The 17,624-nt window shown below is 31.9% G+C and overlaps 1 protein-coding gene across 3 annotated transcripts in view; it reads left to right on the plus strand.

Moving 5' to 3' along the window:
- Positions 1-17,624, plus strand: part of KCNH7 (potassium voltage-gated channel subfamily H member 7) — a 605,555-nt gene that overhangs the window by 527,741 nt on the left and 60,190 nt on the right. The gene's annotated exons all lie outside the window — the stretch shown is intronic.

Genomic DNA, 17,624 nt, shown 5'->3' on the forward strand with positions numbered 1-17,624 from the left:
GACTTTATGTGTGCTGGACCAGTATTCCCACATCTACACTGGTCCTGGGGCTGTGTAAGTGGGCTGACAGAGAATGAAAAATCTTTCAGTCATAGCTAGTTAGTTAGCATGGGAAAAGATCCTGTCTCCTAAAACTATGCTCTGATTTCTTACCCTGGTTTGGAAGTGACCTGGGATTCACAAAAGCTACGCTGAAGGAACTCAAGTCCTTTTTAGTTCTACCATGCCAGAAAAGCTTGGAATTTTACCCTGGCAACAGGTATATATGCCATCTGAGAACCCACTTAGTTTAGTGCAGAGAGCTTAATTAATAGAAAATATGTATGTCACAACAATTCATGAAGATCATCTACTAAAGAATGGAGAGATGTATAGCCACTACTTTTGGGGGAGAGTTCCAACACCTGTGAAATCACAGTTCCTTGATATATTGGAGTAAAAAGAAGTAGGTTCATTTTACTCCAATATTTTCTTTTTTAAAGAAATTTTTTAAAATATTATTTTTTTAATTTTTCACTTCTTTTTTAAAGAATTACTTTTTTAAAGCAATGGTAACAAATTATATCATTTCATCCTGTGTAGTATATGGAATGCTTTTTTGAAGCAGATAAATATATCTTTGAAAGCATTTCACCTCAAATCAGTAACAGACTAAATGGAAAGAAAAACAAAGAGCAGAATTTGAATTCACCAGTCAAGATGAGTCAGCAATTCCTTTTTTTCTTCTAAGAAAGTAGCTCTTCCTCAGCACATGCTGGATTAAAAAAAATTTAAATCATAGTTTTACCATACACTGAGAAGAATCTGTGATTTTGTTGGCTTCAAGTGTGCTAGCTTTTTTCACCAAAGCAGATCACAACCAATCTATAACATGGGTACTTTGTGGGGAGTGCACAAAGAAGCACATAGAATTTAAGTAATCTCACACAACTAATAAGTACCAGAGGCAGCATTTGAAGCCACATCTATCTGATTACAAGCCTATTATCCTAATTATCCAACACCCCAGGAGATGTCTACAATTTTCCAATACAAATTCAAAGGAATTGTCTGGCTTTATGGAAAGCACACAGCAAATTGTTACCATGAGTTCTACCTTTATCATTTACTCGAAGTCTCATGTATGACTTTACTAGAATGACTGAAGTAGGGCACTTGTTGCTTTAAAAAAAAAAAAAAAAGATGGTATTTTCCTGGCCTGAATAATCTAAACTGACACTGAACCTTTCCAAAACACCTTAGTCATTTAAAAAATGAGAACAATTAATGTAATCAGGACTATTCTGACACTGAGTAAAAAAAATTAAAACATTGTACAACTAGAGCACTTTTAGCTCAAAGATGTACTCACTAAGTCACCTTCAACAAATCATTCTCACCATCATCATCATCATTGTCATTGTCAAAAATATTCAGTGCCCATCTGCAACTGGCTCTATGCTGCATGCTGTATAAAATGATGACAAATGCTCTTTACAAGCTAAGAAAAATTCAGTGATGAACAAATGAAATTTAAAATGATATTACCAGAAAAAAAGATTAAATGATAACTTGAAAATTTTCACATTATAGCCACAGGTCTCTATGCTTTGTTTCTCTGTTTGTAAATTGTGATTAAGAATTATGTCCCTGTAGTACTGTTAAAATAATTTTTTTAAACTTTTGATAAATTCCTTAAAATAAAAAAAATATTCAGCAGAGTTCCACAAAACTATTCACAGAAATAACCATTTAAGTTTTAATTGTAAGCATCTGAGAAGTGATCTCAGAAGTCATCTACTCCCACCTTCTCCTTTACAAATGAGGAAACTGAGGCTCAGATAGAATTTGTGGCTTGTCCAAAATCGCACAATAAGTGGGAGAGTTAGGATTTGAACCCAAGTCCAAATCCAGTTCCCTTTCCACTACACCAAGAGTCTTTAAATTTTATAGTCATGGGACATGGGATCAATCATTAATCAACAAGTTAGGATTACATTCTAATCAAAGTAAATGTAAACAAATATAACTATAGAAAGAGGCATAGAAAGTAGAGAAACTAGTTTTGTTTTTCTTTTTTTTTCCCTAATGAAATAAACAGAAGAAAGATAAATAGTTTTCTGTTATTTGAATTCATGAAGATGGGTTTTCCTGATGCCAGGCCCAACACTCTATCCACTGTGTCCAAAGTACTTTATGCATATTATCTCACTAGAACCTGAAAACAATCCTGTAGATCAAGTACTTACTATAGATTTTGGTATCTGCTTTTTTTATCCAAGGTCATATAGTTTAAAAAAATTATTAGACATGAGATTTGAAGCAGGTCTTTCTTTCTCCAAGTTCATGGTGCTTCTCAATATTTTTTAAGCATTGAAATCTGCATATATATTATAATATAATTCTTCTATGGAGAAAATATATGAAAAAAAACCACACTAAGTGAGGAGGCGTGAAAGGGTTTTGATGTCTGTCAGACTTAGATCATGTTCATTTCCTTCCATTCATGTCCTAGCCAAATTAATTAGTGAACTGTTGCCTAAAGTAGTCTATCTCCCATTGTATAAGTTTGCACAAGTGCCAATCTTTTCCCTTTTAGTTCTTGAAATACTTAAGCTCCTTCAAGACATCTTAAGGAATACTTCGTACTTGAAACTTTTCTAATGACCTCTCGAACACAGACACATGTTTTCTTAGTTCACTCTCCTCATAAAATTTTCTTGATTTTATTTATCTATGTACATATTATATCCTATCCTCCACCTCCAACAATCTTGGTAGAATGTAAACCCCAATGACTTTAGAGACTCTTTTTTTTAATTAATTTATTTTTTTACTATAACTTTTTATTGACAGAGCCCATGCCTGGGTAATTTTTTTTTACATTATCCCTTGCACTCACTTCTGTTCCGACTTTTCCCCTCCCTTCCTTCACCCCCTCCCCCAGATGGCAAGCAGTCCTATACAAGTTAAATATGTAGAGACTTCATTTTTCCTTTGTATGCCCAACACTTAGAGCTATGATTTGCCCATTTATGCTTAATAAATGCTTATTGAAATGAATCCTGTCAGTTCAACTGTGGGAGGGGCCACACTAATAAAATCACAAATTTCTTTCAAAATTCAAATAACTCTGCATTTGTTCTTGTTTAAAGAGGCCACTTCTATGTCTGCTGCTCCTTAGGGTACTGCACACATGTAGGAATGTGACCAGAAAAAACAATATGCAATCAGTAGTTCTTTCCATATTGCTCTATACCTAAAGAAGATCCTTTGATAGAAAGACTGGTTCACAACGATTGCTACAAAATGTGGAGAGACCAGTATAGACTGGCCAGCAGTTTCCCATGTAAGAAGACATGCTTGTCTCACAGGACAGGCCTGTGTAGCCCTAATAAACAAAATATCAGTTAGGTCTCACAGACCTCTATGCTAATTGTCCTCCCATTATTTAAAAACCTTTAAAAACTTGAATATCCACAGACACAAATATCCAGTAACAGATAGATGACCAGGCTTTACCCCAACTCAACTTTTCCAGCAGAGCTGACAAAATTTAAAGCATAACTTATAATGTTTACAAATTACCCAATATATGTTTCAGAAGATAACATACTTTATCTAATTAGAGACATGTGACCTCTTCAGGCAAGTTATCAGAACTTTGCTTTAACAAGCTATTGTTAAACTGAACCAAATCAAATACAGCTTTAAAAAAGTGTTTCTCTTCAGTACTAAAGGTTTCAATGTTCAAATAAATTCCTAAAATCTTATACTCAGAATGAACAAATCTAACATGCACAAGGCAACAGTAAAATTTTTTCCCACAATTTCAGAATCATAGTACCACTTTAAAATGCCCAAAAGGATATGATTTTTTCCTCCATTTAAGTTTCCTAAAATTCCTAATCAAATGTTTTCTCCTGCCTGAGTTTATCTTGCCCCAGCCCAGGCAAAGCTTGAATTTGAATCAGGTAAGGTTTTATTGTTCTCTTCCTTTTCTAAGTAGCAGGGTGCTTTTTCAGGGAAAAACTTTTCTGCCAGAGTTTTAAAGGTAGCTAAACTTTTCCTATTCCTTTTACTTACAAATTAGTGCAAACAGGTTAAGAAATTAGAACTCTCACAAGCAATTTTTTATGCTAAGCACATTTGCAACATTGAAATGACCAATTGCCAAATTTCTTAATTATTGTTCTTAAAACTTAACAGAGCTCTTTAATCAACAAAACAGACAAGCCACAAACATAGACTGCACAATTACAACATTTAACAAGACATTCAACACATACAAACTAGGCATGCTCCGGAAACTTTAGGAATGCCTTTGAGGGAAGTTTTTAGCTCAATATTCTTCCCTCAGAAATCCAAACTGAGCTTTTTTAAATAGGCTTCCAAACACCAATTTGCTGCATTCTCTTTCTTCACAGAGAATGCCCAAATATAAATAATACCCAGAACCCAGGATTGTGCCAACAGTGCGGCACCCAGAACCAGAACCAGAACACAGAATATGTTTCAGAACACCCAGAGTTGTATTCTAGAACATCCAGAACCATATGATGCCAGAACACTCAGCCAGATTTATTGTCCAAAGAATATCCAGACCAGATATGTCTTAAAAGACACTCAGAACAGATGGCACCATGCTACATCAAGCTGGTACCTCCCAGATTATTGGTTCCTCAACCTAAGGTCTGGGGACCTGAAGCACTAGTGACAGAACAGACAAACAGAAAGAGAGACAGACAGAGAAAATCATTTACCCTGCAGGGATTTAAAAGACTATCCTTTGGCCAGGTGGAGGTGTCCACAATGAGTGTTATGGCTGCTGAAAACTTATCTCTTCTGGGAAACGCTGGAGCAATCCAGAGGACCAGCCTTTCCAAACAAAGAGCCCAGACCTTAGCCACCCCAAAGCCCTAGGTGAAGACCCAAAGGTCTTTAATCTCTAATCCTGCTCTCATATCTCACTGGGAAGCCTCCAAAATATAATGCCAGAGAAACTGAGGCAAGATAGAAATTAGAGAGTTTTTAATATTTTATTTGAGTTTCTGAGGGGTAAAGATTTTCTGGGAGACAGATCAGAGTCTATTATTCCCCCAGGGCTGAATTGGATTTGCATCTCAAAGAATTCAGCATCCATGTAAGATTCCAATGATTTTTATATGGCTCCAAGTAATAATGGGAAACAAAGGCAAGGTGTGAAGTCTGAACACTGGTAAGCACAGGCAGTTCCAGGAAGAGACCATTAATTCATTCTGGACCCTAGGTTGGAGATAGGACCCTAAATTCTGATAACTTAGGAGGACTTAGGAGCCAGGATTCCTGAACTAGAGATCTTTCCCTTATCTGAGATTAAACATTTACAGTATATAACTTTAGAACAACCAGCCCTAAATTATATAAGTCCTAATAGTCAGGAAGGGTATTTGCAACCAGGGGGATTGAGACAGAACAATTCAAGGAACTGAGGCAGAACAATTTAGGGAAACTGAGGCAGGACAATTTAGGGAAACTGAGGCAGGACAATTTGGGGAAACTGGCACAACAATAGGTACTACACATCAACAGATAATTAAATACAATATAACTCAATAAGTATGTACTCAATAAATATTTGCTAAATATCTACTGGGACTCAGTATTGGGCTGGTCATTGGAAAATTTAAAGATAAGCTAAAAAAAAAAAAAAACACATACAAACCAGTTCTTATCCTCAAGAAGCTTATCTTCTACTAGTAGGTACAACATACCAACATATAATTAAATACAAGATAACTCAATAAGTATGTATTTGATCCTGGTGATGATTACTGTGTTAGGATAAACCAAATTCTGGATCAAATAGAGAAATAGATTTTTTTTTATTTTTTAATAATAACTTTTTTTATTTTCAAAATATATGCAAAGACAGTTGTCAACATTCGTCCCATAAAACTTTGTGTTCCAAATTTTTCTTCCTCCCTTCCCCTATTCTTACCCCAGATAGCAAGGAATCCAATATATATTAAACATGTGCAATTCTTCCATAGATGCTTCTACATTTATCATGCTACACAAGAAAAGTCAGATCAAAAATGACAAAAATGATCTATGTGACCTCTCAAGGTCAACTTACAGCTTTTGGAAGTCATTTTGTAGGAGTCTTTAAGATGTTCCCCTTGGATATAATGTCATTTTCTTCTGTTAGACTTTTTTGCAATATCTTGAATCTGATTTCTTCATCTTGTCCAGTCTGTTCTTAGCTCCAGATGCTGTCACTGCAATAAATTCTTGTAGAGACACTAGCAGTAGGCCATGGTCAGCTCAAATGAACTCCTGAGAATTTATTATTAAATTTTCAGTATGAACTTTTGTACCTTTGTAAAGCTACAAATCAAATTTATTGTTTTGCTGATTGTCTAGACTTAAGAAAGTGATGGAAAATGTTAATAATACAGATTAAACTTACAAAAAATGAGAAAAAAATAAAAAGAAAGTAAGCAAACAACAAAAAAGGTAAAAATCCTATGTTGTGACATCAGTCCCCATAGTCCTCTATTGAAATGCAGATGGCTCTCTGCATCCTAAGTCTATTAGAATTGGCTTGAATCACCTCAATGTTGAAAAGAGCCAAGTCCATCAGAGTTGATCATATAATCTTGTTCTTGCTGTGAACAATGTTCTCTTGGTTCTACTCATTTCTAACAGAACAATAATATTCCATAATATTCATATGCCATAACTTATTCAGCCATTCCCCAATTGATGGGCATCCACTTATTTTCCAGCTCCTTGCTACATTTTGCTACAAACATTTTGAGCAATGGATTTGTATCTTATATCATGTGCTATACTTTAAAAAAGGAAATAACACTTCAAATTGTTTTCTTCTTAGTAATTAGATGACTTGCTGATGCAACAGTCATCTTTGTAAGATAACTGTCTTGTTGACTCTCCTCAGAAATGTCCCAGCATTTATATCCCTCAATATTCCCAACATGATGAATACTGGCACCAGTGGGCTTTTCTTCCCACTCCCTGATTTTTGTGTGTATACATAAAAAAAATCACAAAATATTTGAGGAGCATTTTGTCTCTACTATAAAATTATGAGATTTCAAAAAGCCATTTTGAGAAGCATTTTTAGCAGTGCAATAGAAAGTAATCAATATGGGGATAAAAAGAAAGGCAAAAAAAAAAAATCCTCACTAACTTCCTATTATCAAGGAAGTCAGTTTAATGGAGGAAACAACATGCAAAATACTGGGGAAAAGAGATAATCACTGGGTAAAGGGAATTCTGACTTTGAAGAGAATGGGAAAAAAACCTTGCAGAAGGTAGACTTTTAGCTGAGATTTCAAGGAATTCAGTGAAGTAAAGAGACAGATGTCAGAGGGTAATAATTCCAGACATGAGGATCAGCCAGTGATAGGAAACGATGATACAAGTGTCTTGTACAAGGAATCCAAAAGGCTGCTAAGAAGGTTTGTATCATCGGAAAGTACATGAAAACATTGATAAATGACTGACAATCAAAAATAGGGAAGGGACAACAAAAATAAAATCAATACTGGCTGTGACAACTTTGCACAGATAGTTAACCAGTGATACTATTTGCCACAAGGAAACCAAAGGAATTCAAAAAATGGCAAAATCAGAAAAAAACATGATAAAGCAAGGGAAAAATTACTGTTTATACAACACCAGTTTATAATATCAAATCATTTGTAAAATCTTATGAAAAAAGATGATAGATGATAATAAAGACTACTATCTCAAAAGACAGAAAGAAGCAATGGAATGGAAAATTAGTTTAAAGAACATTGGCAAAACATTCAGCTAAATAAAGTCATTCCAAGAACAGTTAAGGATGCTAAAAAAAATAAAAAGAAAACAAGTAAGAACAAAAATCAAATCAATTTGCAAAAATTGTAATAAAAAATTTGATTCTTCTTTGAGGGCAGTAAAACAATTCACCATGCTTGAAACAAATATTACATTTCTGGATATGCTTTATAAAGAGAGGTTAGAAATGGAACTAAAAGGGACAAAGATAGGTTTGTTTAAAAAAAAAAGGATCATTGTGAGGAGATTAAAATTTAAGTTAGAATTAGAATTCAAATATTATTGTGAGGGCATCAAGAAATTGATATGAAAGGTATCTGAGTAGAGGAAGAATGCCAAAGGTATGGCATAAAATCTTGGACCTTATTAATTTTAAAAAGTGAGTAAAAAAAGAATAGTATTTGCCAGTCTTTCTTGTGATACTCCTATTTATAAAAAAAAATCCTTCACTTATACTTGTATTGAAGTCATCCCAAGTGCCCATATTAGATAATAAGGAAAAACCAGAATTTCATTTGTAATATTCAAAAATGTACCACATCTTTACCATTTCACAGTGTATTGAAAGATGTGGACTATAAGATCCTGTAGTTGTTGATTTTTTTAAATTGATTTAGAGAAAAACACTCCATATGAGAATTTATTTTAAAATTAATCAAAGAATATGACAATGACATATACTCAGTCACAGATTAAGAACTAGTCAATGAAAGGAGGGTCAATATTGCATGGAGAAAGTTAATTTATATTTTGATTAATCTTAATTCAAAAGAATTAAGTGTACTTATTGAACCACAATATTTCCCTAGAAATTCTAGTTAACACAGTCATCAAAAAGTTTTTCTAGATTATTTGTCATATTCAAGTCAGTTATTTGTTGCAAATAATTGACCTTTGAATATTCTTTCTTTTCCATAAATGATCCCTTTTATCCTTTAACTACTACGCAAAGTTTGATAGGGCAGAAGTATTTTTATGTGATGCAGAAAGCCTCCCAGATAGTCCCTGAATATAGCCGGTAGATGAGTCAGTCAGTTCTCTGTCCTTTCATTAAATTTAATGGTCAGAAAATTTATGGAAAAAAGCATAGCATGAGTAGAACATAGATGATCCATTGTGAAAGACCTTTTAATGTGTAACTTGGGGATAAGAAATAGAAATTGAAGTCATATATCAGAACATTAGATACAGGATAGGCAAGCATGGATAGATAGCAATCCTTATTCTAAAAAAAATAATAATAATAATAACACCCAATAGATAAAGTAATTATCTTATACTTATGGAATCTCACCCACGTCATAAATATTTCATTTTAATATATACCTACTAATGTCTCACTTCTTTTTAAAATTTTTATATTCTCCTGTTAACCCTTTCTTTTCTATATTTATTGGGGTAAGGCAGGTAGAAAGGTTAAGTATTGATGTTATTTTTGTTGTCCCTTCTCTGTTTTTGATTGTCATTTACTTAGCATCATTTGTCATACTCTATTATCCAGCAATATTAGCTTTCTTAGTCCTCATGCTAATCCTTATACATGACACTCTCCTCTCAATTCTGTGCATTTTCATCAGTTTTCCCTCATACCTGGAATTCTCTACCTCTGTTATCTGTTTCTTTATGTCCTTGGATTCCCTGAAATCCCCACTAAAATTATATCTGTTATTTTCTCAGTGCCCTTCACTGTTAGAGCTTTCTCTCAGAAACACAGAAAGCTAGAACTCATAGGGACTCTAGAATAATCTGGTCTAACCCGCTCATTTTACAAATTAATAAATTAAATTAAAATTGTATAAATTTTAATAAATAAAATAAGGTTTGATAAATTGAGGCCCAGGCAAATAAAAGAACTCGGTCAATATCACTCAGCTAGCAAAGTCAGCATTAAAACTCATGTCCTCAAATTCTTTGCATTTTCTCTCTGCCATGCTGACCATAAAGATGATAGTGATGATTATAGTAACTCACATTTATATAGCGCTTTCCAGTTTATAAAATACTTTCTTCATAAATAACCATGTAAAGTTATTATCTTTAAGCAAAGAGTAGATATTTGGATTAAAAGCTATAATTAATTTAATTATAGCTAAAGTGGAAAGAATAGCAGCAATCACACTAAAAAAAAAAACTCGTTATAATAACATTTGCTCTAAAATAGGATCAACTCACATCCTTTCTCCATCTTTATGCCTTTTAAGGTGGTTTAGACCCAGAAATGTCAAAGAAACTTCATTGTAAAGAAATTTTACCTATCAGAAGATCCCATATTTTAGATCCCTAAAATAAAGCTATAATAAAGATCTAGTAACAGAATTCTTAATATAGAAAGGGTCTCAAAAGTCTTAGTGTAGTTAAAGCTACTAAAGCTTTAAAATTTCACTAAGACTTTTAGGACATCCTGTATATTCTAAACTAATACTTAATTTCTTCTTGTAAGCTTTATTAACTTAAAACTATGCTAAGTTTTAGGATACTCTACATATACTATTCCAAGCTCATCTTTAATAGCTTAAGATTGCTCTAAAACTTGAGACACTCTAGATCGTCTATCCCATAGTACATTTAATTAAGAGAAAATAATACCAAAAAATTTTAAATCACAATTGGCCATTTCCATGTTCTAAAATGTGATCATTAAATATTGGTAAATAAGGAAAAAATTTTTGATTATGTGTAACTGAATAACAAATTAAAATAAGCATTGATGCATTTATGAGGTATGTTTGGCATAAAAAATAACATGAATAGGGATATAAAAGTTATTATAATACTAACAAGCTAAAAAAAAATTTGTTAATGAATCTATCACACCTGGTCATTACTACAACAACTTGTCTTTATAAATTCAGTTCTAGAATTTCATTGGACCTTAAAATAGGCCAGTTAAAAATCTACAGTAAAGAATTATTTTAAGTAGTATCTTAAGGTTACATAATATATATTATACTGTAAGAATATACATAGTAACATTTAATATGTCATATAAATCATTATCAGTTGAATGTTAAGGAATAATAAGGGCACTGTAACTGAAATGTTTCAGATATATTGAAGAAAAATAAAAATAAGCATAGGTCTTTTAAAAATTATTGATGAAAGAATTCTTTTTTAAGGTAGTAATTAATATTAATTATCACATTTTAAATTATGGCATAATTCAATGTATAATAAGTATACATATTTAATAACATTTAGTCATCATTAAGTTAATGATAATCAATTAAATAAAGCTAACAACTGATACTTCATCACATTTGATTAATGCTTACTTCTAAAAAGCTAATAGACGTTATCTATTTTTCATATTTTAATTTTCTTTATATAGCTTCTTTAAAGATTTATGAGAGAATATTCATCATAAAACAAACAGCTAGGTGATACAATTGATAAAGTGCCACACTTTGAGGAAAAAAGACTCATTCTTTCTGAGTTCAAATTTGGCCTTAGACATTTATTAGCTATGTAACCCTGAGCAAATCACTTAACCCACTTTGCTCATTTTCTTCATCAGTAAAATGAGCTGGAGAAGGAAATGGGAACCCCTTCCAGTATTTTTGCCAAGAAAACCTGAGATGGGGTCACAAAGAGACAAACATGACTGAAAAAATGACTAAACAATAAACTCATCTTGAGAAGTTATATTTGACTTCTTTCTTGAATTTGTTTTAATATTATGACCTTTGTAATTTCCCAATATACTATAAAACTATGTTTTTTCTTATTTGTGAACATAGAAATATTTCAAATTAAATTTAAAGTACTCATTTAATTTATACTCAGAGCTTGATTTTGACAAACTAAAATACCTTGATATGTTTCAAGTAAAGGGAAAGAGAATGAATCTCACATTTACAAAATTTTAGATTGTCAGCATGCCCCACTGAAATATCCAGAGAAAATAAGAAAGTTGAATTTCTCCCCATTCCCCAGATCCTCCATGGTCAATTTATAGGAGTGCATAGATGAGAGTCTCACAAGGTGGTAAGAGCTACATGGACTGTGAGCATCATCATTCATCAGAATAACTATGTTCCTACAATGACAGGCCATAGGATGATAGTATCCTCAAATTAGAACTAGAAAAACTTTAGAAATCACAAAACTCAATTCTTTTATTTAACAGAGCAAGTGGCTTGGAAAAGCTATACATGTAGCAAGTAGATTTATTTGAAAATGTGAAATTAGATTAGGAAAGATTGTTATTATAGATTACCATTTAAAGTAGCCTCTTCAGAAGAGTTTATAATTATATCAAGTGCTAAAATAGCTTTAACACAGCATAATAAATATTAGTACAAAATCTACCACATCTGTCTGTGTATTTAACATATAGAGGCATGGAGAAATTTGTGCCAGGTTTATAAATATACACTAAAAGTTTACTGGAGTTTAATAATGTTTAGCCACCTGCCTCAACCAACTAGTGGAACACAAAATAAATGAACCAAAAAAAAACTTTTGTAAATCAAGTCTATGGGAGTTTTATTCTTTGGGAATGTGTGAATATCTTACAAAATGAGATGCTTTGCTTTGTAAATTTTAATAGCTCTGAAAATGTTTTCATTGTAGTTATTCTAAGATTAAAAGGCAACATAACACAGTAAGAAAGGATAGCAATAGAATCATGAAGTCCTCATTTCGTGACTATGGGCAAGCTATTTATCCTCTCCTTGCCTTTAGGTAGCTTTCTTAAAATCTAAGTTATCAAGCAGCAATTTATCTGTTTAATTAGAGGGAATTTCTACAGTTGGAATTTCTTATATCAGTGAATATGTCCAAACAAAACAAAACTCTTTGAAAAACAAAAAAAAAAAAAATTAAGGGTAATTAGGTATTTATTATTGATCTCTAAAGCAGCTATTAGAAGCCTTTTGTTAAATTTTCCCATTTGGAAAATAGAATGTTATTTCTCTTATATAAATGTATTTTTTTTACTTTAATAAGGAAAGATGATAGAAGAAAACTTGAGGATATATAACAGACAAGTAGATGTAGCTATAACTTTCCTTGGTCCATCAAGGCATTTAAATAGAATTGACTGGGATTTTTTTAAAAAAAAAAATTTTTTAAAGAAAAAAGGATATTTGGAGCATGAGTGGCAAGCCCAAATAGAAACTGAGGCCATTAATCCATACATAAGCATCCCTGCAGGCCGCTTAGTTTTAAATGTGACATATTTTACTATATTTTTATTTATTTTGCTAAGTATTTCCTATTTAATCTGGTTCAGTCCCATATGGGCGAGGTGCTGCCCACATGTGACCCAGGGATCTTTTTTGCTTCACATTTCTAATTTATATTGAAATGCAGTGACAATATTAAGGTTATTTAATATATGTTTTTCTGCCAAAAAAAAAATCTGTCCTTGAAAGAAATGTCCAATTTCTACTACTAACCCCTAGAGAAAACTTACTATATAACTAGAACTGAACAGGGGATTTCAGCAAAGAAAGTGAATCTGAAAATAGGGAGGATAAAAAAAAAAAGAAAGAAATTAGACTTCTTTAAAAAAAAGTCACTAACACGAATTAAATATTCCAAGATTTTAATTTAAATATTGCTTTGTTTTTGGTTTTGATTTGTTTCTTTGTTTTTTGTTTGTCTAGTGTTAAATGTACTTCCTATTTCCTTACTTCTTTCTATTTAGCTCCAACTTTTCTTTCATTTTTTACCCCACTTTTTTCTTAGAAAGTTTTAGTAGTCTAAAAGAGATAGACCCCTCCAGGAATAGATTACATGGAGTTCATAAACTTGAATGAGGAAAAAAAATTTTTTTACTAACATCTTTCTGAAATTTAGTATTTCCTTAAATTATTTTAAAACATTATTCTGAGCAGAAGTCTATAGACTTCATCAGACTTGCCTTAACAAAAACAAAACACAAAGAAAAAAATGGATAACCCTGGATGAGAATTTTAAAATTGACAATTTGAAACATTTAGGCTATTGTGCCCAAATAAACTAGTTTAGAATATATAACTTGTACTTTTTTTAAAACCTTTCTTTGGGCTATGTTAAGAAGGATAAAGACTAGGAAAAAATTGTTTGAAACAAATGGCACAACATACCATGTGTAAACATGGCCTGTATCAACATCAAGGGAATCCTCTCTTCTCAAGCAATCAATAAAATATCCAGCTTCTCATTAGATGTGAAACAAAAATCTTCTTTAAAGGATGTGAGATTGGCACAGGCATTCTAGAAGATTTAGTATGAGAGATATCAAACAAGTATAGTTAGGAAGAACAAGACCACTTTCCCTATTAGTCTAAAAAGGTATCATAGAATTTAAAAAGATTATATAGTCCAAATGGGTCCTGATTCCCTAAATGGCATTTGAAATGAGTTAGTTGCAGTTTTTTTCTAAAGTTGTTTAAAGGTATTGTAGTTACAATATTTAGTGTAATGTAAAAAAATTTTAGTATAATGTAAGAACTTTTAATGTAAGAACTTAGTTCCAGAGACTTTTTTTTAAAGGAAAAAAAAAGAATGAATTATTCTCTTTTAATTTATCTTAAATAAAACATTTCCTTCTTGTCCTTCCTTCTTGAGGTTTTAGTCATCATAACTACTATTGATAGTAATTTTAAAACTTTTTTTTTTTCACAATAAAGTCCTGGGCTCAGGATAAAGAAAAAAAAAAATGAAAATCCAAACTTACAAAACAAATTTAGGGGTTGTCATTTGCATAATAAAAAGCATACCATAAAATCTCATTAATACTTTTTTTAGGATTCATGAAATATCATTTAAGCTACTGAAGTGATTCATACATACTGTAGCTTTTCAAGAACATATCTAATCCCCAAATCAAGATCTGTTTTTAAAGGTATTTTGTTTGACCCCTTTCCTACATGGTGAACCCTTCCTAGAGAATAAAGAACTTGTTTCTCACCTTTGCTTCTTCTACAATATGTTGTAGTAGGAAAAGAACTAGAGTTGTTCTAAAACAGGTTCTTTTTTGTTTGTTTGTTTTTGTTATTTATGTATTTATTTAATATTCCCCCAGTTTATATTCAAAACAATTTATTTACATTTGTTTTTAAAACTTTTGAGTTTTAAATTATCTCCCTTATCCCCACTCACAAGTAAGAAACCATATGTGAAGTTAATTAAGCAAAATATTTCCATAAAAGTCAAGTTGTGAAAGAAAATATAGATCTCCCACCCTAATGAAAATAAAAACTCTCAAGAAAAATTAAGTTAAACATATACTTTAACATATTTAATATGTATTGTCTACCTGCCATCTAGGGGAGGGGGTGGAGAGAAGGAGGGGAAAAGTTGGAACAGAAGGTTTTGCAAGGGTCAATGCTGAAAATTTACACATGCATTTTTAAATAAATTGTAAATAAAAAGCTATAATAAAAAAATTAAGTGAGAGAGACAAAGAGAGAGAGAGAGAGAGAGAGAGAGAGAGAGAGAGAGAGAGATAGTGTAATAGAGAATACTTCAATCTATATTCAGATTTGTCAGTTGCTTCTCTAGGTGTGGATAGAATTTTTCCTCATAACTCTTTCAGAGTAGGTGTGGATGATTGTACTACTGAGAATAACAAAGTAAGACAGGTTCCAAACCCAACTCCACTATTTCATTACTTTGGACAAGTCCCTAAAACCCAGTTTCCTCATCTGTAAAATGAGAATAATAAGATTTGTCCTACCTAATTCAAACTGCTAAAAGAATTACATGAGATTATATATTTGAAAATTTGTTTCCATCTCCATATGGGTGCTTACATTTCTACCATTTCTATTTCTAATACTCAATTCCAATCTTTCTCCTTTTCTTCCCTGTTAATATGCAAACACTTAGAAAGAAAAAAGTTTAAACCTATTTATCATTCATACTTCTGTGTGAATGAGTTTGTTAGAGACACACCAGAGAACAAATCAACTTAACTAACTGCTGTAGGGATACTATCAAGGTGGGGAAAGGGACCTAGCAAGGGCTCCAAAGATATATTTCACCTACTTTCCAAGCTTGAATAGGGTTGTCACTGACTGTAAGAAGGAAGTATGATTTTTACCTCTGCAGAATCTCTTATATTTATTACAATGGGGTAGTCACATTATCAAATTGCTACTAATTTTTTTACCCTCCCCTCTTGAGTTTATATAACCAAATAATCAATACTTATAGTCAGATGGCTCTAGGTATTATTAGAGCCATAATACCTAACATATCATTTTGTACTTTTAAGGCCACTATTTCTTTCAAGAATAGACCATCACATTTAACACATAACATAGAGTCATATGCACAGTAACCATTGGCTAATTAAGTTAGGACTTATTTTCATTTTACTGCTGGAGAAACTGAAGCACAGAGCCCTGAGTAAACTATGAACTTAATTTTTTTCTAGGAAAATAAATGATAATGAAAATAGAATATATTTACAATATCAGTCAGAGATTTTATATTCAACTTATCTGGGCTATATTTTGCCAATGCTTCCTATTTTGCTAGCCTGTGAGCAGGCCTCTATGAAAAGGAAAATCTACCAGATCAAAAAAGAGTTGATGTAGTATTTTAGTTCTTGAGTGGCCAATCTAAGTCTCAGCTCAGCCAATTAGATGCCCTGCCCTTCAAAAAGGAACCATCCTCAAACTATTCAATTCAATAGTTTCATGTAAAAGTAGTCTCTCTTACTTCTCAAAGATTTCTTTAAATTTTAATTAAAATAGTGCCTCATACAAAATTTATCTAAATATAGTTATTGATAGTTAGACAAACATATATATCATATGAATTGATTGCACAGTCAACTCATGATTATCTGCAGTGATACAAGGGGCAGTGTCAACAAAAACAAGAAAACAAGAAAAACCAACAACCAAGTAATTTGCCCTCAAATCCTAAAAGCCAATCTTTTCCTCCTGCATTAGATTACTCATATTCTTCCAGATTTTTTCACTTCATAACCTGGTTCTATATAAGCTAGCATTAATATTAGTTTGTAATCAACAATTACATATATATATATATATGTATGTATTTACATACATAATATATGCTTGTAACAGGAGGCAGCATCTCATAGTATTAGGAAAAATAACGCAAATTGAATTTTTCAGACAATAAACTGCAAGGTAAATAACACATGAATAGATAATCAGGAGTTGGCTAGAAGTTAGTTTCATTTTGTAGGAATTTGACAACTTTTATTTTTGTAAACTATATGAAATTTGACTCAGTATGAATAAAATCATATTTGTTCAAATGTAATGTTTAATCTGTCCTTCCTGGTCACGATTAATTACAAAGCGAATGGCAAAGCTGTAGCACCTACCCTACATTATACATGCATTATTAACGATGACATAGTATCCATTTTTTAAAACTAACCCACATTCAAGAGTTTCAAAGCATGCTTCCTTTTCTCCTTCCCTTTCTCTGTTTTTAATGCCAATTCAAAATACTTAATATTAAAAATGTGCAAACCAACTCATAAATATTCTGGGTACTGTTCTGAACTCTTTGCAGTATATGACATTTATAAATACCAAGGCTATTTCCAGAGCAAAAATTCTGTTAATTATAATTAATATATGAATCAGCAATGGCAGTTCCAAATTGACACTTAAGATGCCTTCTGAAAGGTGATTATCTTTCTGGTTGTATTGCCTTTCATTAGTTATATCTGATTAATTGTTACATTTAATTATATTTGTATAGAATATGATGCTGCATGACAAGAAATGAACAGTAAAACTTTGTAGGCATTACAATTTAATGAGACATTTGTGTTCAGTCTGAATGCCTGAAATTAATTCAGAGAACAAATATTTGCACATTCTGAAAACTAAACATTT

This window comes from Sarcophilus harrisii, chromosome 3 (genome assembly GCF_902635505.1).
Source record: "Sarcophilus harrisii chromosome 3, mSarHar1.11, whole genome shotgun sequence".
NCBI lineage: Eukaryota > Metazoa > Chordata > Mammalia > Dasyuromorphia > Dasyuridae > Sarcophilus > Sarcophilus harrisii.